Below are 21,788 nucleotides of genomic sequence, written 5' to 3'. Positions count from 1 at the left end.
AGATCCTAAGACGACGTTATATACAAAAATATACTCACAATTAGTTCCTTACAAATGAATAGGAGTTTAAACATCACTGGCCCCGAGCAGATGATGCTCTATTTTGCATCCACAAACACAGTCGCTAGCTATAAATCCTGAAGTGAAAGAATGCTGTTTTCCATGCCTCGTTTCTTAACACAAACCAATAGCAATACCAAAACACACAATGGTTGTAGCAGACAGACTTCATACTAACACCAAGTTCTGTTCCACTTGAAATACGAGTAGTTACTTGAAACTTTGATTTCAGACACAAACAATAACATGGCAACCTGCTGCACTGAGAAACACATTTCAGAGTTTAGCAAGAACCGAAACACTTATTAGGCACACTTCACAAGACTGCACTCAGCTAAATGCAGGCGCTCCTACAAGTTTAGTTTGTTAGAAACAGGAGGCATTTAAACTGAAGGTATGCTGCAGATGCCTAAATACAACTAAAACGTATTCCTAAAGCTTCCTGCCTGGCCACTGATACAAAACGGGTAGGAACTCCACAACTCGTTCAGATCCGTCTCTGACGGGGCACCACAAGGGCCTCATTTTCCAGCCACGAGTCCTCGGTTTCCTACAAACCAGGCTTTTTCCTGGGGGGAGGAGGCAGGGCAGAGGAGAAGGGGAAGTGTCCGGTGCAGACCTCTGAACTTTGCCACCACATCACTCACTTTGAAATCGCTGGCCTAAAACACACAAAGCCCGTACGGCCCGCACAACACATGCAAATGAGAATCTGGCCAGCCTTGCTGGGAAAGCCTTTGTCTCAACTAACCCAGCAGCGCCTTTCAGCATAAAAAAGTGACAGAAGATGCATCATCAACAGGTCATCCGGCTTTTTTTTTTTTTCTCTGTAAAACATTAAAAGCTGCTAAAACAGAAACCGGAAAGAGCCTTCTTCCCCGTGTCTCCCTCTGCGTGGCTTCAAAATGGCAAAAATAAAGCCACCGTGCCTGGGATGCTGAGCCCAGGGCTTGGTCTCGCTCCGTCTTTTGTAACCCTGCTTGCCAAGTGGGGTGTTGTAAAGTCAGAGGAGTCCCAAGAAAAACATCAGAGCAGCTTTTGAGGGGTATGGCCAGGAGCACTACTTGGTGCTTGCAGGTATTCTAGAAGCTGCATCGTGCAGAGATCGAACAACTGCGGCTTTGGAGGGGGTTGAAAACACAAGAGATGAGCTTTCAGTGTAAAAATTGCTTTAAGATATTGTTACCCCCTTTAGGAGTGGGGGGGAATAGCTGAAACCACAGCCGCTCCTCCTCTGCCCTGGCCTTTTAAGATCCTCTCCGTGGTTTCGGCACGCAGCACAGCATCGCCCCGTGCTATCGGCTCTGCCTGAAACCTCATTATTTAACTACGTGAAAAAGAGTGAAAAAGGGAAGGAAAAAAAAAAAAAAAAGCCGACCAAAGTTGTGCCGGATCCCTGGCTGCCCACAAAAGAACCGGGGAGAAGAGGACGAGGGGATGGGAGAAACCCTGCGCGTCCCCCCGAGAGCAGCTTACAATTAAAAAACAAACAAATAAAAGCTACCTCTGATCCACCGCCGATCCGGATCCTTCCAGAGGAAACCGACGTCGGATTATTTGTCGCGGGAGGGTACAAAATTTAGGATAAAACCCGCGGGCTGCCCCCGTGCCCGCAGGTTAGCAGCGGCCGCACAAAACCCCCTTTGTTGTGCTGCTGCCGAGCCCGGGGCCCCCTTCCCCTCGGCAAAAAACACCCCAAAACGTCCCCAAAACACCCCAAAACCTCGGTTTTCAGCCACCCCGGAGTGCGAATATTTGTGGGTTTTTTTTTTCTTATTTTTTCGTATTTATTTATTATTATTTTTTAAATCCCCCCCGCAAGCGGATGGCTCCTGCCTGCTGCGTGACAAAGAGCTTCCCCCCCCAAAATCTGTTCCTCCCCGGGGGACAAATTTGTCATGAATACGGGAAAAAAAAGAGAAAGAAAAAAAAAAAAAGGTAACAAACTCGCAAGAAGCACGGAAATTAAAGAATTAAAAAAAAAAAAAAAAAAAGGCAACCCACGCTGCAGGCTTCCAGCGGAGCACAAAGCGATGCGGAGGGGAGGGGAGGAAGGGGGATGAGGGGGAGGCGGGCAGGCCCCGAGCCCCCCCTCCCCGCAATCGCGAGGAGGTGGTCTCTGTCGCGACAGGGCGGCGCGGGGGCGGGCTGTGTCGCGACAGACGCGCGAGACTCACCGCAGGAAGGAAGGGGGAGGCAGGCGGAAGGAGGTGTCCGGGGCTCCCGGTCTCTCTGTCGGCGGTCGGACGGGGAAGGAGAAGGAAAGGAAGGGACGGAGCCGGTGAGGTGAGCTGAGCCGAGCGGAGCGCCGCCACCCGCCGCGCCAACGGCCGCTCTGCCTCAGCGGCCGCCGCGCGCTCCTGCACCCAACGGCCGCGGGAGGGAGGGGACGGGAGGGGAGGGGAGGGGAGGGGAGGGGGCAGAGAGCGGGGGGCGGGGCCAGCGGGCGGAGGGGAGGGGCCTCGCCCCGCGGCATGCTGGGAGTTGTAGTGCCTCCCCGCGGCTGGGGCTGCTGGGCGCTGTGTGTGTGTGTGTGTGTATGTGTGTGTGTATGTATATATATATGTATGCGTGCATGCCGCATGGTGGCTTGCAGGGGTGTGGGTTTATGCTTTAATATTGACACGTCTCCATATAACGTATGTATAGAGGTGCATGTGTTACAGGGGGTGCGTGTGTTGGTGCTGGGTTTAAAGGGGGAGGTATATTCTACATCATTATTATATTATATTATGTTTGTTTTGTTATGTTATATTGTATTATTCTAATCTGTTATTCTAATATTCTGTTGTTCTAATATTCTATTGTTCTATTGTTCTATTTTTATTATTCTGTTATTATGTTCCTGCTTCTACTATTACCACTGCTATTATTATTGTTGTTATGGACGTGGTGATGAGGGACGTGGTTTAGTGGGTGACATTGGTAGTAGAGGGATGGTTGGACCAGATGGTCTTGAAGGGCTTTTCCAACCCTAATGATTCTGTGATTCTATTATTATTATTACTATTACTACTTATAATATTACTACTAATACTATTATTGTTGTTATTTACATTATATATTTTCCATTTTATTATTACTATTACATTATGACTATTACTACTTCCAAAATTACTACTACTACTACTATTGCTGTTGTTGTTGTTGTATTACTACTATTACTGTTTCTATTATTACTACTAATGCTATTACTATCGTTGTTATTATTATTATTATTACCACAGCACATGGATGGGCCCCCGAGGCTCAGGGCTGGGGGTGGTGGGGGCCCCATTCGGAGGGGACCTGGGGGTGCTGGCCATCGTTCAGCCCAAATCCAGCAGGCAGCCCCCCCACATCACCCCTCGGTCACGGTTTGGCTGTGCAGAGGTGAGCGCAGGCAGGAGCCGGGGGCTGCTGCGGGGGGACCGAGCACGTCCCGGCGCGACAAAGCAGCGAGCGCTGCCTCTTCCTCCCAAATCAGTGCCCGAATCCCACAGAAATCAGGGAGGGTTGAGCAGAATTACCCCGTAATCTACCCAAAGCTGGCCGTGCTGGGCTTGGACGGTGCAGAGCTGAAGGGTCGGGGTGACACTTGGGCATGACGAAGCCGAGAACATCTCAGCTGCAAGGCCCCTCTCCTAGCAGTGGGGAGAACTGCATTACCTGGTGTTAATTCTCCGGGCGTTAGGTGCTTCAGGGCACCGAAAACCTGCTGGGGCCAGCCTGGGAGCAGCACCCTTCTCTGCTCCCTCCCCAGGGGAGGAAGAGGAGGGAGAGGCAGGAGGTGCTGCGACGGAGGGCGAGCACGAGGCAGCGCGTGGTGCTGCGTGCGATGCATCACTCACCCCGTGTGTGGCAGCGTGGATAGGTCTCATTACATCCGATAATAGATCTCATTACCGCCCGGTAATAGATCTCATCACCATCCAATTTACTCGGGGAAACTGAGGCACGCAGCGGTGAATGCTGTGCCTCGGGCACATCGGGGCAGAGGTTCAGCTGGGTTTCGGGTCCCGTGCTCGCCTTACTAAGCCACGTCGGCACGGCTGGGTGTAGCTGGCAGCAGCACCCACGGGGTATGATGAAGAAAGCCCTGCGGGGAGGGGACAGGCTCGGCGCTCGTCCCTTGCTATGGAAAAGGAGCAACCTCCGCTCTTTGAAGGAGAGGCTGGTGGTCCTCTGCGGCATGCCCGAGGTCTGGAGGAGCTGGTGCTAAAAGCTGGAGCCTAGCAGAGCTGGGGAGCCAAAACGAGCAGTGACCCAAAAACACATGCACCTGCCTGGGGAACAGAGGGGGTTCCCCCTTTCGTGCCCACTCCCCCCAGGCACAGCATCACCTCTGCCGACCCACCTTGCCGCAGCCGATTTTTCCCCTCCCAGCCCTGAAACCTGGAGCAGCCCCGAGATCATCTTTGATATTTAAACAACTATTTTCTGTTTTCTGACAGCCACACGCTGTTCCAGCCTTCGTGTCGAACAGGTTTTCTGAGTCATATGCAAACGACACCGACACATGGTCCCCTCCAGCGTCCCCGTCAGAGCACGGATGGCCCTGTGATCTGTCTGCAGCGATGGAGGAAGAAACAGTAAAGGCTCTCGGCCAGGTTTTTATGACGCTGCATATGGCCTCGGCGGTGACAGCTCATCCTCACCACGCTGGGGAAGGGAGATGTTCCTGGAGCCACCTCTGCCATGCTCAGCATCTCCTTGTGCTCTTGCACGGTGGGGCTGCAGTGAAAATGGGGGCAAAGAGACCTTGGTGGGCTTCCTTACAGCGGAGAGGAGACCCAGCTAACAGCTCAGGGGTCCCTCGTGGATCTCCCAGTCCAGACTGGACGTTCGAGGTGATTCAGAAGGACACCTGCACAAACTCTGTCAGCAGCCAGTGCTGCCGGGACCGTGGGCACGATGCGCTGCGGTACGTGCCCGCGGCCGTAATCACCACGGTGCCGCAGTCTGTCATTAAGTCCTGAGTCAGCCGCCAGCCACACAAACATTTTTTCGATTGTGAGTCAAAGCTGAGTTCCTCGCGGGAAGGGTTAAGAGACTTGGTGCTGGCTGGCAGGTCAGAGCAGGTAAAATATAAGACGCGGCAACAAAATCAGTCAACGCGGGAGTTTTAGAGCAGAGCGTGCTCTTTCCTCTGCCCGGATGTGAACTCGGAGAGGGCCCCACATCGAGTCCTGGCACCAACCCAAACCACCCCGAGCCTGGCAGCCGGTCCCCCCTTTCCCATGCCCAGCAACGGGGACGCTGCTCACGCCTGCGCTGTGCCGAGGCAGGGCTGTGCAACCATTCCCCATCCATCAGGCCCATCGTCTGCGCGGATTAAATTACCTTCTTCCACCAGTTCTTTAAAATTTAATTTGCTTTAAGTTAATAAGCCAACCCTCTCTAAGCACAATTGCCGAAATGTGAGGTCGTGAAGTGCTCCGTACGGGGGAGAGGCGGAGAGGAGCGAGGAGGGATGGAGCCGAGGCACGCAGCGGGTTGCCAGCGGGCGAGCATCGCTTCGGCCCCGCTGATGCACGTTCATTAAAGACTGGGGGCAGAAGGAGCCTACAGAGGGCTCAACTCCAAAGACAATCACAAAAGAAGAGCTCAAGCAGCACACGGAGCCTCCTGCCGAGGGCGGATGGCACCTGATGGCACACCCTGGTGTGCACCCCGTTGCTTTTATCACACGTGGGTCCAAAAGGAAAGTTTGTTCAGCGCTCGCACCGACGCCCCTACCCCTCTCTTGTGCTTCTCCAAAGCCCAACCTGCAGCTGCCGGACAGACGGACACCGGCCCCAAGCCACGGGACAGGAGGACGAGGCAGCACCCATCCCTCGCCCACAAGCAGCAGAGCGGAGGAGGCAGGTGTGACTTCAGCGAGGCACATTCAGAGGCGTAATCAGGCGACGTGACAACACTGTGCATCGCTCGTTGGGACCGGTGCACCAGTCCGGAGGGTGAAAACCAGCTCACAAACATCAGCCTGGCTCCTGGTGCTTACAGCACGGGCACACTCCGTGGGTAACCTCCACAGCCTCCTTGTGCACGTGGGGAAAACGAGGCAGAGAAAAATTAAGCCTCTTTGCCCAGAACGACTTCTGCAAGCAACAGACTGTGGCACCACGGGGACAGATCCTCACCCTTCACTGCACCACCTCTCCGCTGCAATCCGGTGCTGCTGATTTACCACGTACACATCGGTCCATGCCACGTGCAACCACGGGTTAGTTGAAGAAACAAAGCAGCTTTTGAGTCCTATAATCCCATGAATACACACAAAACCACAGATGTCTATATATTTTTGTTTGCTTTCAATATAAGCAGCCAGAGCTCTTTTTTTTTTTTTTTTTTTTCCCCTGCATGTTATGGAAAAAATCCTGTGCTTTCTGCCTGGGAGCTCATGTGCCAGAAGGCTCGTTACAGCTATGATCTAAGCCACATGAGCCGAGCTGGCTGCGTGGTAACAGACCAATAGCCCTTGCTTGGCTTTCCCCTTTGAAAAAGATGGTTTACGTGGTGTCTTCTGGCTGGCAGTCACATGGAGAGGATAAAGGGAAGGAGACCACTCTGGGCTCTGGCAAAACGAGGCTTGTTTAGTGGGTCCTCAAGGGAGATTTTCACCTAGCACCTGACCAAAAGCCCCCCAAGTTGCATTGCCCCAGCACGGCCACCGCTCCCAGTGCTTCCACCCACTTGGAGGGCCACGGGATGCCAGCAGTGAGACCCCTGCCCGGGACTGGACCCACCAGGTCTCCTCTGGGGACCTCCAGCCAAGGCTTGCGCACCACCAGTTACGTGCTGGTGTGTTTGGGGGAGGCACTGGAAGGCTCCAGCTCTTGACTTTTCTTCTCTAGCCCAGCCAGTTGCCTTGGCCCTTTCCTCGAGGTCTGCTTCTAGATGCTGCCACTGGTTTTTGTAGGTTTGTTTGTTTGTTTGTTTGTTTGTTTGTTTGTTTTTGGGGTGGGGGTCCATCTGTGAATGAACTTCATTTGATATGGTCTCGTCCTCTCACCAGGGAAAACTCCCCTTCTGCAGCCCCTCACCGTTTTATCGCTTTACTCATTACCTGGTACTGAGAAAAGGGGAGGAGAAATTAAACCATCATTTGGTTGAGCGCCCCGTGAGTCACTCAGATACTCAGGTGTGGTATCAACGCCCGCCGCTGGGGCAGCTCCACCCTGCCTTCTCTGCCTCTGCTGTGGGAGCCAGACGGCTTTTTGGGGCTGGGTGCTGGAGCTGTTTCTGGGTAGGGATGATCGCCCGAGGAAGAGGGGCTGCCCATCCGAAAATGTTGCTTGGGATGGATGCTTTAGGATGGAGCACGCAGAGGCGTCCGACGGTGTGCATACGAAAGCTGCAGAACTAACACGAGCAAAGTGTTGGAGAAGCTGAAATGAGTTTTTTTTTCTGGCTCTGTGCTCGTAGCAAGGCCAGGCTGTGACCTCTGCGAGGGCAGGGAACGGAGGCGCGGCGTCCACGCCTGGATCTGGCAGCGGGGATTTTCCCTACGTAGCAACAGTCGTTATGTAGCGATAATACTCGGCAATGTTCGAGGCACTTGAGAAGTACTAATTAATCTGCACAGCAGCCTCGGCAGGTAGGCAGCCAGATACCTTCACCCGTGCTTTATGGCTCGGGGAGACAAGACGAGGAACTGCAGCGACTCGTCCAAGGACTGGGAGGCAGAGGAGGGATGCAAGATAGGGGCAGCAAGGCCAAATCGATGGAAACCCCTCTGGAGAGGAGGTGCTGTGACCATGTTTGTGCGCTCCAGAAGATGTACGGAGCTGGGAGGCTTTTCCTAGCCAGGGAATGAGTTTGGTGGTGCAGTCTGCAGGGCTGAAGATGGGGTTTATGCTCGCTCTTCTCCCCAGGAAAGCCTTGCTGCTCGCTGCTCCTGCCAGGCCAGCTGAAGCACGCACGCGCCTCACCTGAAGGAAAACACAGTGAAATAAAACAAACCGGTTTGGGAGAGCTGCTGCATCAGGACAAGGGGGCTGGTGCAAAGGGAAAACAAAGGAAAACCAGCAGGCCGTGCATCCAGGTGTGCAGGAGACGTGAACGAAGTGCCTGGCTTTCCACCCCGCAAAGCAAAACCTCCCGTCGGAGGCACCTTGCTGCTGCATTTCGCGGCTCAGTTTAATTAGGCTAATCACTTCAACGACGGCTCCTGACATTCACCTTCATTAGCCACCAGCAGCCACGCTCAGCTGCCTTGACTTCAGAGCTATCGGTGTCTGCTTTAAATAACCCACGTGTAAAATCAGTGGGGAGACAGCGTGTCTGGGCTCTCCGCTGGCACGGCCTGCACGGGGCTGGCTGGGAATGCACGGCCAAAGCCAAAAAAGCAGCTTAGCCCTGATAGAGGGTGGGCATGCCCTTCTTGTGGGCGTCTCGGAGATGGGAGAGCTTCTCTCTTGGGTGCTGAGGGTGGGCATCTTGGAAGCAGGGTGCAAGAGAGCTGGGAGGGAAAAGGGCAAGGCGGGAGGATGAGCGGTGCCACAGCCTGTTCCCAAAGCTGCGTGGCTGCAGAGCAAAGCCAGGTCCTTGGGGGCTTGAGAGCCACCCAGGCTACGTGCCATTTGTCCCTCTATATCTGAGGCATCCCCATCATGACACTGAAGGCAGCGATGGTTTCAGACCCGTAGCAAGTAATTCTTGCCCCAGTGCTGACAGCGGTCCAAAAGCCTTTCTTTGCAATATTTCTTTATGAAAGCATCAGCTTGCAAATGAATGCCTGCAATAAATCTGCTCCTGCAGATTGTATTAGTGACTTTTTACCAGTCACTCACTAACCATTATGGCACGTGACACTCATTTTAAAATATAGGAAGACACACATTTATAACTAAGAGTAAATAGAAATAATCAGGGGGTTAGGTAACTCTCATTGCAACTTTTGGGTGCTGTGATCCGATAATTGGTTCTTTAAAAAAGTGAACCTAAGGAAGAAGTGAAACATTCAACTCTTATGAATGATGTGACTGAAGTATTCCTGAGCTTCACTCAGTTTGGTATTCAGCATTTCCCTGAATACTGAACCATTCTGTGATGGTGCATGGGAAAAACCTGGCATGGCTGTGTTCCTTGTGGAAGAGGTGGCCAGGAACAGGTCCTGAGCGCTTATCTCTGCCTTGAAATTCATCGCGTTGCATCAAGTTAAATTTTTCCGTGTTGGCTCTGGCATGCTGTATCTCCTGTATTCATTGGCTGTGCATCTTGGTTTTTGCTGTGACATGCGACATGCTCTCGGGAATGCAATGACACAGGAAAGCTGTCACTGCAAAGCCCTTCCTATAGTCACAGGGGGGCTCTGAGGGCTGCTCATGGGGAGCACACACCCTCCTTCCCAGAAAGAACATTAATTCCCTGACTCTTTCCTGCTGCGAAACCACGTGAACACAGCTCCCTCTGCTCCAAAGGCGACCTTGGGTTGCACCGGGATGCTGCTGGTGACCGCGCCGGAGGGCAAAAGCCACCCTAGAAAGGGAGATGGGACCCAGCATAGCAAACCAAGGAGGCACTCTGGTCCTTCTTCACAGAGCAGCCAGCCTCCTGAGCTTGGTAAATGCCCGCTCAAAGGCAAGAGAAGACTCCCTCAAACCCCAAATGCGCCCTACACCCCTATTGCCAGTGCCCTTCCCACCCTGCTGCAGCGATGGGTGGGGCTGTACCCATCCGTGCTGCGGGAAGGGGGCAGTATGCCATGTACCCCATGTACCCAAGCCTTTAGGTTAAAACCAGTAAAAACCAGCAGTCATACTGGTTTTGCAGCTGCAGAGGCGGTGGCGAGCAGCAGGCACGTGCAGCATTGCTCGCTCCCGGGCTCTGTTCCAGCACCCTCATCCCCGTCCCCTTCCAGAAAGTGGGAAAAGGGGGGAAAAGGCGACGGATGCTGACAAACCCCTGGTTTCTGTACGTCTGCCCGAATATGAATACGGATTTTGATACAACGGACACACTATTTTTAGTTTCCTTTGGGGTGTGTTTGGGAGCAAGCCCTTAACTGTTGCTGTGCTGCTATAGAAACCGTATCCATGTACACGGACGTGTTTACAATGGCTTTAAACGCCATAAACTTCCAAGGGCAAAGTCGAGCAGCTTATTTCCATTAAAGTCACTGCCCTGCTGTGGCTTTCTCTTACTATCGCGTTTATTAATTTGGGACCCTTCTCGGCTTTTAGCTGGTCCCATAAAGCTTTCATTGTGGGAAAGGCTCACCAGCAGCGGCCTACTTATAAAAATAAAATTAAAGAAAACAAACAAGAGCTTTAAGTTTAGGCTTCAGGAAGGGAAAAGGCTTCTCTTTCTTTTTTTTTTTTTTATTTTAAGACTTCCTGAAGTTAACCTTCCCCATCCTTGTTTAGTGATCCACACACAGAAGCATGCAGAGGGGTGAACTGGACCTTCTGCAGCACCAGCCCTGTGCTAGGACCACGCTGCTGCCTTTGCTGGAGCAGCACAAAGCTCTGCAAGTGCCTCATTAGCACTAAGCCAGGTTTCCCTGAATTAGCCCAAATCTGTAGGAATCAGGTTGGCACAGAAGCAAAGGAAACAAACGGGGTTTTGCGTTAGGAGCCTGCTCCTAACCTGATTTAACACCTCAAATGTAGGCAGCACCTACTTTCTCTCCTCCTTTTGCAAGTCTGCCTGTGCTTACCTGGTTATTATTTGTAATTTTGCCCCTGCCAGCATCGCTTATTTATGTTTACCAGGTCGTGCAATGTGGAGTAAAGTTGACAACCAGATAAGCAGCATCTGCAGTTACACCCAGGCAGGTAAGCAGAGGCCAGTGCTGAGTGGCTGTGCTGGCAAGAAGCCCTGGATGCTGTCCCCACCATGATGTTCACAGGGCAGAGGCATCACGACTGCAATGCTCTGATTAAAAAACCCAGAAGCCAAAATGCAGATCTTAGTGCCCACGAACACAGACTCCTCATCACCTACCCGGACACAGAGCTATCCAGCTGCTCTGGCGTGAACGAGTTGGGTGCTCGTGCACAAACTGATTTGATGCTCATGCATGAGTTGTCAGGTGCTCATGCACAAGCAGAAAGGGCTCTTGCACAAATAAGTCAGGCACTCGTGCTTACTGTTGCCCAGGAGTGGGTGATTTGGATGCCGATGCAGGTGCTAGTTGGGGCACCTGTGTGAAGTAATTGGGTGCTTGTGCATGCTCTGACAGGGCGCTCATGCACCCACTGCTCGCTCCCCCGTGTGTTATTGGGTGCTCACGTGTGAAGTAGTCAGTGAGAGCAGCCATCCCTGCGGTTCGTGCCCAGTCCATGCCTCTCCATGCCGAAGCTTGTCCTCGCGAGCTGCTTGAACCCCCAGGCTGTAGGGGTTAATGTGATAACGATCTGAACGCAATACTTATGATGAACTTCATACCTTCTTCCTGAGAAACACATAGCCATATGAACATATATTGCTTGTGAACATCCTGCAATCTGCGCCTCAGGTCACGCTGCTGGTGTTTCCCCAGATGCTTCTGGTCCCTGAAGCTCCTGTGACCCTCACAGGCAGGTGAGGGAGGGACAAGAGGGGGCTGAGGCATCAGATCTCAGGGGATGTTTTCCATGGGCACATGACTTCAGTAAAAACCACTATACATTTATAGTCAAATACAGAGACTTGTCGATGCCAGGGCCAGCTCTGGATCCCTTTAGTCACGCTAGTTAGCACCTCGCTTGGCAGATGTCAGTGCTGACACACGCAGAGTCACGCCGTGGCTCCTCATTGGAAACACGGAGGTGCTGAAGCAATGTCAAGAAGCTGGAAGGGGACAGGCGCTGGATACGTCCACTTTGGACCGGACAGCTCACACGCCGCTTCCTTCTGGAGCTTGTCTTCCAGCCTGGACCACGGCCAACACTCGGTCTGAGGGGCTCGACACCCGAGCTGCCGTCGGTGTGACCTGAGGACACCAACCCCGGGTGGCTCCTCAGCTGTCCCTGGCTGAGGGCAGACGCTGTGGTGACACCCAGCAGTGTTGGGGCATGGGACATGCCAGGCTCGAGTCACTGCTGGGCTTCAAAGCCCCACAGCCCAAAGGTCGGAAATCGTCCTGCTGACCCAGAGACATCCCCGATCCAGACCTGGTCTAGGAGGTCAAGAGACGTTGAGACTTGGCTGTTAACGAGAAGCTGGTGCCCTTCCAGAAGGTCGAGTGGGACGGACTACAGCAGGTGGCCACTGGTGCCGCGCAAAGTTAGGGTGTGAGGGTGGAAACCCCTTGAGGTTTCGTGGTGCCGAACGTGCTGTTCTGGGTGAACAACACAGCAGCCAATTCCCTTAACCCCACCGAGCGGAGCATGAGCCGAACCCTTCTCCTCAGGGTGGCATCTGGTCGTCGTTGTCACAGGGGGGAGCGGCCTCCTGTGTGACGCGGCCTACAGGTTTGCGCGTCCTGAGGAGAGAAATCGGCCCGCCTTACCGCAGGCACGAACACGGGGCCTGCATCTGAAAAACGGAATTAATGCAAAGCCAGAATCACAGAGCACAGCAGGAACGTGAAATTATCACCATGGAGAAGTAGCCTTCGGCACAGAGCATCCCAAAATAACTTGTTCTGTGGCTCTGTTTAGGGAAGCCGTAAACGCATCTCGTACATACGCTCTCATGGCAGAGTTGCCCTGTGTGACTACCGAGGGACGAGCTCCTCACTGTGTGGGTTCCTCAGGGTGGTGCATGTCCTCAGCTCTCAGCAGCATCTACAGAACATGCAGGAAGAGCATTCAGGTGTGCTCCTGAGAGACGCCACCAGGATCTTGTCCCCAGATTCACCCATTTCAGCACAGTGGGATAGAAATCTCCACTGGGCATCTTGCACAAGCCACCCCATGACCCCGTGGAGCCATCAGCTGGAGCTGGGGGGACCCTGAGGACCACCCAGTGCACCATGGCAGGATGCGGCTCATCCCACATCCTCGCCCCGTGCCGAACACGAAGCTCAAGGTGCTGGCCTGGTGTCAGCTGCAATGGGTGGAAAGGGGCCAGAGAAGTGCTCCAAATACTTGCACAAAAAAAAAAGATTATCGCTTCCGGCTTCCTTGGCTCTACCCGTCATTTCACTGCGGAGGGGCCGTGGTTGGTTTTTGTCCTTTCCCTCAGAGACGGAATCAAAATGCACTTTGCAGTTGCTCTTAAACCTCGATTCAACCCATGGATTTATTTTGGTTTTGACCAGCCTGGGGGCACCGGGGGAGGCAATGTGCCAGGCTCCTGTGGTGCGGAGAGCATCCACCACCCGCACTAGGGCAACAAATCGGAGCTCAAATACAGCCAAATGAGCAGAAAATCCTCCTGAGGTGTTATGTGCCTTTCTCCTCCCTCCACACTCAGGACCTTGCCACAGAAGAGGCAACCAGTCTGCGTGCACTCACTGACCCAAGCCTGCTTTCCTCCACTTGAGGGGCTGAAGCCACCCAAGCGATGCTGATGGAGGCAAGGGAGGGAACGTGGCTGGCAGGTGCCAACGCCATCCCTCTGCTCCCAACACAATAATGTGCTTCCCTCGGGCCGCTTCAGGAATGCACTTAAGCACTTGTTAAACCTCTGGCGTACGCTTAAATCCCCAGGGTTTTCTTTCCTTAAGCCCCGTGCGCTTTCTCCACGTGCTGAGCCGGGTCGCTCGTGCATGCAGTGGGAAAACCTTGCTGCTACCACCATCCCTCACTGAAGATCAGACTGCAACAGGACAGATGCTATGCTATTTATTAGAGCAGGCTACTGATCTTAAGTGCAGGGTCAAAGAGAGGGGGAGCAGAAGGTAAAGAAGGTAAAAATATTTCTTAGCTACCAGAATAAAAGGGTGTGAGGAGCAGACAGACCTTGCAGAGAATACATGCCTACAGGGGAGTTATCAGCTCAATGTTTTTTTCTACGTGCTTTCCTATTTCCTGATGAAGGATGGGAACCCTTCAGTACACTACATTATTCAGAAATTCATTTGGGATGTCAGAGCACACCTAACCCATGTTTCCCCACTGCCAACCCTCAGCATCCCCTAGGACCAAGGTTCAGTGGCCGAGCTGTGGATGTACCCTGGGAAATTACCTAAATCTTTTGGTGCTTCTTTTTTCCAACCACAAAAACAGATCCTACAAAGGCCACGGTCCAAGCAAGCCACCCACCTCATGCACCTACTTCCCCTGTCCCGAGATGCTGGGACTCATCTAGAGCCAAGCAAGCACCCAAGCCCAAATTCGCCAAGCACCAAGACGAAAGCCACTGTTGAGCAGCTAGCACATTTTTACTGATCTTTTAGATGCAGTAGCAGGATGGGAGGTGTTAAAACCCTGCTAATGTGGTTCAAGAACAAGGGGAAAGCAGCTCCGGGGGCACGGCTGCTGTGGCCATAGTTCACTTGGTGAGCTGGAGAAATAGGCCACGGGGTTGAGGTAGTTAAAAAATAAAGCAGCAATACAGGGGAAAAGCAAAACTGGGAGGTCTTGGTGTAAGGTTTCAAACAGCATCAGTAGCTTTATAGGACACATCTACAGTGGTAATGTGAATATTTTGGCTGTAAGGAGCTGAGCAGGGAAACGCGGCTGTATCTTTAAAGCAATCTATGTCTGTTTAAAGAGGGAGAGAAAAAAAGGGCTTTGAAATCAGAGACTCAGAAAATATAAGAAAAAAACAGTTCGAAACCACTGCATTGTTTATGGGTGTTGTGTCGAACCTGAAGTAAAGATGTTTTTTGGAAAAAAATCCGTCCCCATACCTTTGTCCCCACCCCCCCTTTACGGAGCGGGTATTGGGGGCTCAGCCTGCCGAGCAGAGGCCGTCCCTCGGTGTCACCGCAGCCGGGAGGCTGCAGAGCGCTCCCCTGCTCGCCACGGGAAGGCTTTCATCCTTGTTTTCATACCTTTTCAGGGCTGGGCTTTTTTTAGTGTAATAGTTCATTTATTCATGTGTTCCTCATACATTTATTAATGACTGAGGAATCGGTTGTGCCATCCGCCGTAATTAAATGTATCAAATCAAATCTTGGCTGTTATTACAGATGAGGCAGGTGAGCATTCTTTATTTTTTTTTTGCATCGAGCATCGAAGAAATAACTATATTAAGATCTACACCCAGCGAGATGCAAGAGGAGCACTCCTGAAACTGAAAGTTGCACTGCAGAAATACTTGGGAGATCAAAGGTTTTCTACCTTCCTTGAAGCTGTGCTGGAAACAAGCAGCTTTTTTCTTCTTTTTTTTTTTTTTCAAAATCCTGCATTTTATTTCAAGATCAGTGGGAGCTGATGCCTCGTGTGTCTGTTCTCATTTGCTGGAAACCCAAATGAGTTTTTCTTAACCCTTTCTCGGTCCCTTCTGAGAAAACCCTTGAGGGGTGGGAGCCGTGGGCTCATGCCACCCGAGATGGCCCTGAGGTGCTGGTGGAAGCCGTGGCGATGTGACCCACGTGGATCCACTCCCTCCCCACACTGAGACCACGACAGTGGACAAACCAAGTCCTCCTGGGTTCAACAATGCCAAGCCCTCCATGCCACCACCTCCTGGGACATCCCTGACCTCCCTGTGAAGAGGGTTTTGGTGAGGAACCCCATAAAGCACTGTGACATTTGTTGTACCCATGGGCCACCCCAAATCTAACCTAAAACGAGTGAAATCAGACATTCACTCACGATTACGCATGGGCAGAGCTGGCATCGAGCACCCATTAAAGTCATTAAATCCAACACCCTACAAGTCTCCGTCTGCCTCCCTGCTTCCATTTGTCATTATTTCCTTTCAAACCAAAGTCCAGCCGTGTCAGAACCACGCCACAGCCTCCAGGTGTCCTCATGGATGCAATGAGGGGAAAAACGTTAAAAAGGAGGTCTGTCCCCCGTTCCCATCCACCCAGGCTCCCCCTGGGACGGCTGCCCCCCAAAAACAGACTGGGGGATTTGGTGTGTGGTGGTAGGACCCATTTTACCTGAAGAAGGTGTAGCAGAGGGGAGCAATAAATGAAAGTTTCCTCCCGTACAAGCAAGCAGGGTGAGTCACATCGTGCTTGTGCTTTCATCGAGGCAGCTAAAAGAGAGAAGAAGCCGTAGGTGCAGGTCCCAGCCCTGTCTAGACTCCATAACACCTCCACAAAAGGAGGAGAACAGGCAAAGGAAGTGAAAGGACAGGCTCCTCTCCCTCTGAGACAGGAATAGCGTCCCAGTAATTAAAACCTAATCAGAGACATCATTAAGTCGCAGTGCCCCAGCGCCTCAAAGACAAGCCAGCACCACCTGTTGACCTGCCTGGGTGGGAAGCAGCACTCCATGGTCTACATGGGGCACAGCCAAAAGGTTTTCTTGGTGCTCTGCTAAAAGCAGAAGGCACCAAATAACCCCACAGGAATACTATATGTCCTGAGGATGGCCTGGGCACCGTAGGGGTGCTGTGGCAGCCCCTTGTGGGGGTAAGGAGAAGAGGTAAGGTCCTGAAAGCGTAGAGACACCCGTTGCTGCTTCAGATCACGATGCAGTACAAAAATCAATCATTTTGCCGACAACCTCAGCACGGCGAGGCTGTCCATCTCAGCAGGACTTCCTCTGCGTAAAGCAGGGAGCCCCTTTGACCCGAGGGACTCTGCTTCCGACAGCGGAAACCAAGAAGGGGCAAAGTTCACCCAGGTCCAAACAAGCCTCTCCGTGAGCCACGCTGCTTGCGTGGCTTCCCTGCAAAAGGCCACGAGTGCCCTGAATAAAAGGGGAATGAGCGGTGGTTTTTTTTTTCCTCCCAGAGGAGAAGGTGTTTGCAAGCCGAGAGCAAATTTGCACATCAAGGTGGGGATGCTGCAGCCCTGCCAGACCATGACTGGGGTGGCAAATGGGTGTTGTGGTGTGAAGGCATGAGCAGAGCTAGGAGAGGGCTCGCTTCCTAAAGTGCTTCGTCACTTTGGGTGACTTCTGCATCATCTGGGCTGCGCGCTCGGGAGTGACTCACCCGAGCGGGGCTGGAGGGATGCTGAGGAAAACAGCAGGGCAGCTGGTGAAGCTCCAGTTCTAGTGAATTTCTGGCTAAATGGATTTAGCACCCAAGGAGCAGCCAGCGGTACTTAATAACTGCATCATGCTCCAAGTGACCAGACCCAGGGATGCAATGCCATGGCAGATGACAGAGGAGATGCCAGCAGGCACTCGTGCTGGGTCCTCTTTGCTCCAACATGGGCACGACTTATTCTTCCCTTGTGGGTGCGGTGCCGGGACACGAAGGGAATTTCAGACTTGGGAAACAAGTGACGAGGAGCCCTCACTGTTCCCTTCCTCTTCCCACGGGGAGGCGGCGGGTCAGGAGGAGGTGAGGGCGGAGGCAGGGTGCGCGGACAGGCTGTCCCCACCCCTGGAAGTGCTCCATCATCCCACCGCATGCCTGCGGCCCTCCGTGACGTGGGGACGTCAATGTGCCGGGAGCCGGCGACGTTTTCCTTTGCTTCCTTTAGAGGGTGGGAAGAGGAGGGACGGGGGAAGAGGACAACTCGGTCTGTAGAAGAAAAAATAAAGAAAGTGGAAGATGCGGAGCGCTTGGCAGAGACCCAAGGCGCGAGAGCACAGAGACCGTGAGAAAAATGTCTGTTTGCTGCCCAAGTGGACGGAAATCAGATGTCACGGCGGGGCTTTGCAGGGCTGGTAAGTGCAGGAAAGGAGGGAAGGCCCACACAGGGCCTCGATCCCGATAGAGTTATCCACGGGGATTGCTCCCACCAGCATCACGAGCCTCCTAACACGGAGTAAATCAGGTGGGATTTGATGCTGTGGGTAGCTGAGGAGAAGGGAGGTGTGAGGATGGGGAGGAAGCCGTTCTGAGGCTTGCTGGAAGCAGATAAGGACAAGTGGCACCAAGTGACGTCTGTCGTGTCCCTGAGAGGCTGGGCGAGCCGCTCTTCAGCAGCACGGCCAGCAGCAGCCCATCCCCATGCCACACACGCCTGCTGAGGGATGAGAGGCACAGGGTGGGAGCCAGGCTCTCATCCCCTGATGGGCTTTACAGCATCTCTGCGCCACATGAGGGTCCCGTAGGGAAATCCCCTACTGGCAGCCCCGAGGAAGGAGCTGGAGGCCCTCTCCAGAGGTGTGGATGGGGAACCCATGCTCAAGACACGCAGGCAGCCTCAGGAGGAGCCAGCAAGCACGCCTGTCACTGCGGTCAGTGGGGACATTAAGGCAGTGTGGAACCTTAAAAAGAAAAAAAAAAAAAAAAGATAAGAAAACCACCACAACAAAACAGAATTCCTACATCTCTACGCTCACACAGCACCTCTGTAGCCTTGCAGGGCCTCAGCTGGGGATGTTTGGGATCAGGGCTCCCTCTAGAGGGTTTTGAAGCCCCAGCAGAAGGCCGTGCGGTGGGGTCCCAGGGCTGAGCACCCCCGTGTCCCCTGGCACCACCAGCTACACAGAGCCAAGGGCTCATCCCCACATCCTGCTCAACCTCTCCTGTAGGGCAAGGGCACAGCCCTTCCTCCTCTAGAGGCCGTGCTTGCATGGGGTGGCATTAAGGTGCCTTGAGCCAACCTGAGCGTCTTCAGCTCTTTTATGGGGGCAGAGAGGCTCACCCAGCCACCGAAGAGCCTCGTGGAGCTGCAGGTCCACCCTTTGGGTAGGGTGCAGCACGATGCGGCAGGTCAGCTGGAGACAGCAGAGCCCTCGAGGCTCAGAGGAAGGCTGAACTTTAGCTCTGGCCGTGCTGAAAACCGGGCTGGCTCCTCAGTGGTACCACGCTGCTGTGAAGAAGCAACCTTAGAGGATGACCCAGCTGGGGACTGTCCCCGATCCTATGGAGCAGCTCATCACGGGCCTGTCTGCCCCCAGCTGGGGGTGGTGGCAGTGATTTACCACTAGCGACGTGTCCCCGGCTAATAACTTCATTACAGTGCAGACTGCCCAAAGCAATGAGGGACTTCAAACATGCCCATAAAAAAAAATAATAATAATAAAAAAATGGAGATGTTAACTCATCCTCAAGGTTTTAATCAGAGTGCCGGCAGGAGGCAGGTAGATGGCTCCACAGCATCTCACGGGCCTTGCGAGGGGGATCGCAGCTCTCCAGCTGCTTGGGCTGAAGTTGCAGGTAGAGAGAGGTGAGGCCTCAGGAAAGAAGAGGGGGAAAAAAGGTCGTAATGTTGATTTAGCTGCCCGCTTCCCCCGGGGGGCAGGAAAAAGCTAGAAAAAAGCCACAAGAAGCTGCGCTCTGCTCTGATTGCCATCAGCTCTGCGGCTGGGACCGAGTTTCCCCATGCAGACACTGGCGGAGGAAGAGCAGGACCCAGCAGGCACCGGCAGCTCCTCAGGGGTTTGCAGCCGCTGGTTTCCTCACGGACCTTCACTAGATGGTGCTCTACACCATCCCTTCAAAGCCCCTTTGCAGCCTGAGAACGTTCCCGTGCTGCATTTTTAGCTGTAATCCTAAATGGGAGGGAAAAGGGATCTTCGGGAGACGTTTCCTGCAGAGGCAATGCTGCGTGGTGGTGGTGGTGTTTGGAGGAGAAACCATCTGGCAGGTCCCTGCTACGCTGAACCTCAAGGAAATGCTGAGAGGAAGAGGAGGTCAGCCAGAGCGAAGGGCATGGCCGCTCACAACCTGTCTGGAAGGACCAGTTGTCCTGCTTCGCACAGGTTCACCCGCTGTGGAGGAGTCACATCCTGGCAGAAGATGTCCAGACTTGCCCTCAACATCCTCGCAGGGTGATAGCTTCGCCACCCGGAGTGGCTTTAGCTGGTGCTGCAGGTGCTGCGTCCCCAGCAGAGCCCACCTCTGCCTCCCCACCAGGGCTCACCCGAAGGAGGACACTGGGCTGCTCTCAGCCAGCACTGCGGGTGCACGTTGGGTCTGCAGCTCCTTCCCAAAGCGTCCTGGCACCTCCAGCACCTCCAGTCCCAGCAGAAGCCACGAGGCCGGACCTCGTGGTGCCTCCTCCTTCCTCCCTTCAAAGTCCCAGTGCTGTCACAAGCACGGCCTCTGCTGCAGGGTGCTGGGCTCGGGGTCTGAGGCAGTAACTGGGCTGAATTACGGCTCTGTGCCACAGGGTGGATGCTCTCCAGCACCCTCCTGAAGCCCGGCGAGCTTGCTGCGCCAAGGCAGAGCTCTTTCCAGCTTAGCAAACCGAGCTTTTAAGCTGAGCCCGTCAGCCAGGAGATAAACACACTTAAAGTGTGTTTATTGCCCTTTGATAGGGAATACGATGTGTGGTTTTATACAGCGTGGGAGCGGAGAGGCTCCAGGGTGGCTCTCTGGCTGTGCAAGAGCTTTCCGGCAATGGAGATGGGGCTGCTTCAGAAAGAAAAAGGCTTTCAAGGCTTCAGCTCTGTCCCCTTGCCATCTCCTCTGCTTCCTTTTCTTTCCTTTGGGGGTTCCTCACGTTAAAGTCTCCGTGCTGTGGGTACTTTCAGCACGCACAACGTAAGATGTTTACCTTGAGAAGCCATTGAGAGCATTCAAGAGGCTCTTCAGAGCTTCCTGGGCCCTGGCAGAGCAGATCTGTCAGAGCCTGAGCAAGCAGATCCGCTCTGTGAGAACGAGGAGCCCATCTCCTGCTCAGGAGTTGGGTTTGGGCCACCCCCTCAGTCTTCATTTGGAGCAATAAAAGAACTGGGCCCAGCCTGAAGGCATCTCAAGAAGGATCTTTAGCAGGCATCACTGCTACGGGCAATGAAGTTGTTTCTGCAGAGATTCAAGTAGGTCCTTCTTCCAAGGCAATAGATTTTTTTTCTGGGTTTACCCGATTTTCTTCTTCAAGTCTTCCTTCAGGCCTTGGCATCATCCAGGTCTCCTGATAAATCATTCCCTGGGCACACAGAGGAGAAGTTTTGGGAGCCACAGGTGGAGCTATGGGCTGTAACCTCAGCTAGCCACATGTCGCTCTCATCCCAGTGAGCCACCTAGGTCTGTCCTGGTGTGGGCTCCCTCGATGCCAGCCCAGGTCCAAGCAGTCCTCTTGCTGAGGAGAGGTGATGCTGGGGCTCCACCACACGCTCTCCTCCCACTGCGCCCTCACCTGCTTTTCCTTCGGTGTCTCAGTCCTCTCCTCGTGGGCTCTGCCAACAAAACCATCCATCCGGGATGGGTGCCCCTTCCAGCTCTGCACAGTTACACCCACCCCAAACTCTGCAGAAAGCAGATGGACATTTGCCATTTCTCCCGGTTTGATTTTGCTGCAGGGTCAGGCAGAAACTGCTGCCTGCCTGTGGTGTCCCCATCGCCACTGCAGGCTGGAGCTGCTCCAGAATCAGGGACATCTTGCTCGGATGGCAGCTGCGAGTCCAAATTCCCCAGAGATGCAGTGCAGAAGCACTGACAGAGACCTTGTTATGACGCTGCACGCATATGCTTTGTGGTAAGGCTGTGATAACTATCAAATGCTTCTTTTCCCACTTTCCCAGCAGGGCACCAGCGTTGTTGCCATCGCCCCGTCTCCTCGTCTCTTCAGGAGCGCCCTCGAGGACCGGCTTTGCATTTGGCTGAACAAGATGTTCTCGTCTGAGGAAGTGCAGCAGTGTTTTTCCTTGTTTTTCCACCCGTCCTCACAAACCGCACCAGTCGGGTGAGGCAGGCAGCTTTTCCTCCTGCCGTTTCGAGCAGGGTGCATCCCAGAGCAGGTTGGGTGGTGTCCTCCTGAGCAGACGTCGGGAGCATCCAAGCCTCAGCCTCTTGGGTAGGGGTAGAAATTCCCACAGTGTCACTGGTGTGTGGGGCCTGTCCTGGGCACCGGGGTGCTCGGGCAACACCGCCCCATGCAATGCCTCTGCCTGCTCAGCGGGTGA

The 21,788-nt window shown here is 53.5% G+C and overlaps 1 protein-coding gene and 1 long non-coding RNA gene across 4 annotated transcripts in view; one reads left to right on the top strand and one right to left on the bottom strand.

Annotated features, from left to right (window-relative positions):
- Nucleotides 1-2,452, bottom strand: part of PELI1 (pellino E3 ubiquitin protein ligase 1) — a 44,944-nt gene extending 42,492 nt beyond the window's left edge. For 2 of the 3 annotated variants that reach the window (XM_083832042.1, XM_083832043.1), the window contains exon 1: nucleotides 2,238-2,452. The gene's annotated coding sequence lies outside the window, so the exon portion shown is untranslated. Of the gene's footprint in view, nucleotides 1-1,564; nucleotides 1,713-2,237 lie in introns of those variants that run through there. The other variant, XM_083832045.1, reaches the window with a different exon arrangement.
- LOC310897901 lies at nucleotides 2,216-14,754 on the top strand. The gene is made up of 2 exons (XR_014582694.1): nucleotides 2,216-2,346; nucleotides 4,494-14,754. It is a non-coding gene; the product is annotated as an uncharacterized lncRNA (long non-coding RNA).
- Nucleotides 14,755-21,788: the final 7,034 nt, after the last annotated feature.

Source organism: Anser anser (assembly GCF_964211835.1).
Source record: "Anser anser genome assembly, chromosome: 3".
NCBI lineage: Eukaryota > Metazoa > Chordata > Aves > Anseriformes > Anatidae > Anser > Anser anser.
Note: the sequence above shows the minus strand (reverse complement) of the source record. Positions and strands in the feature narration are given on the sequence as shown.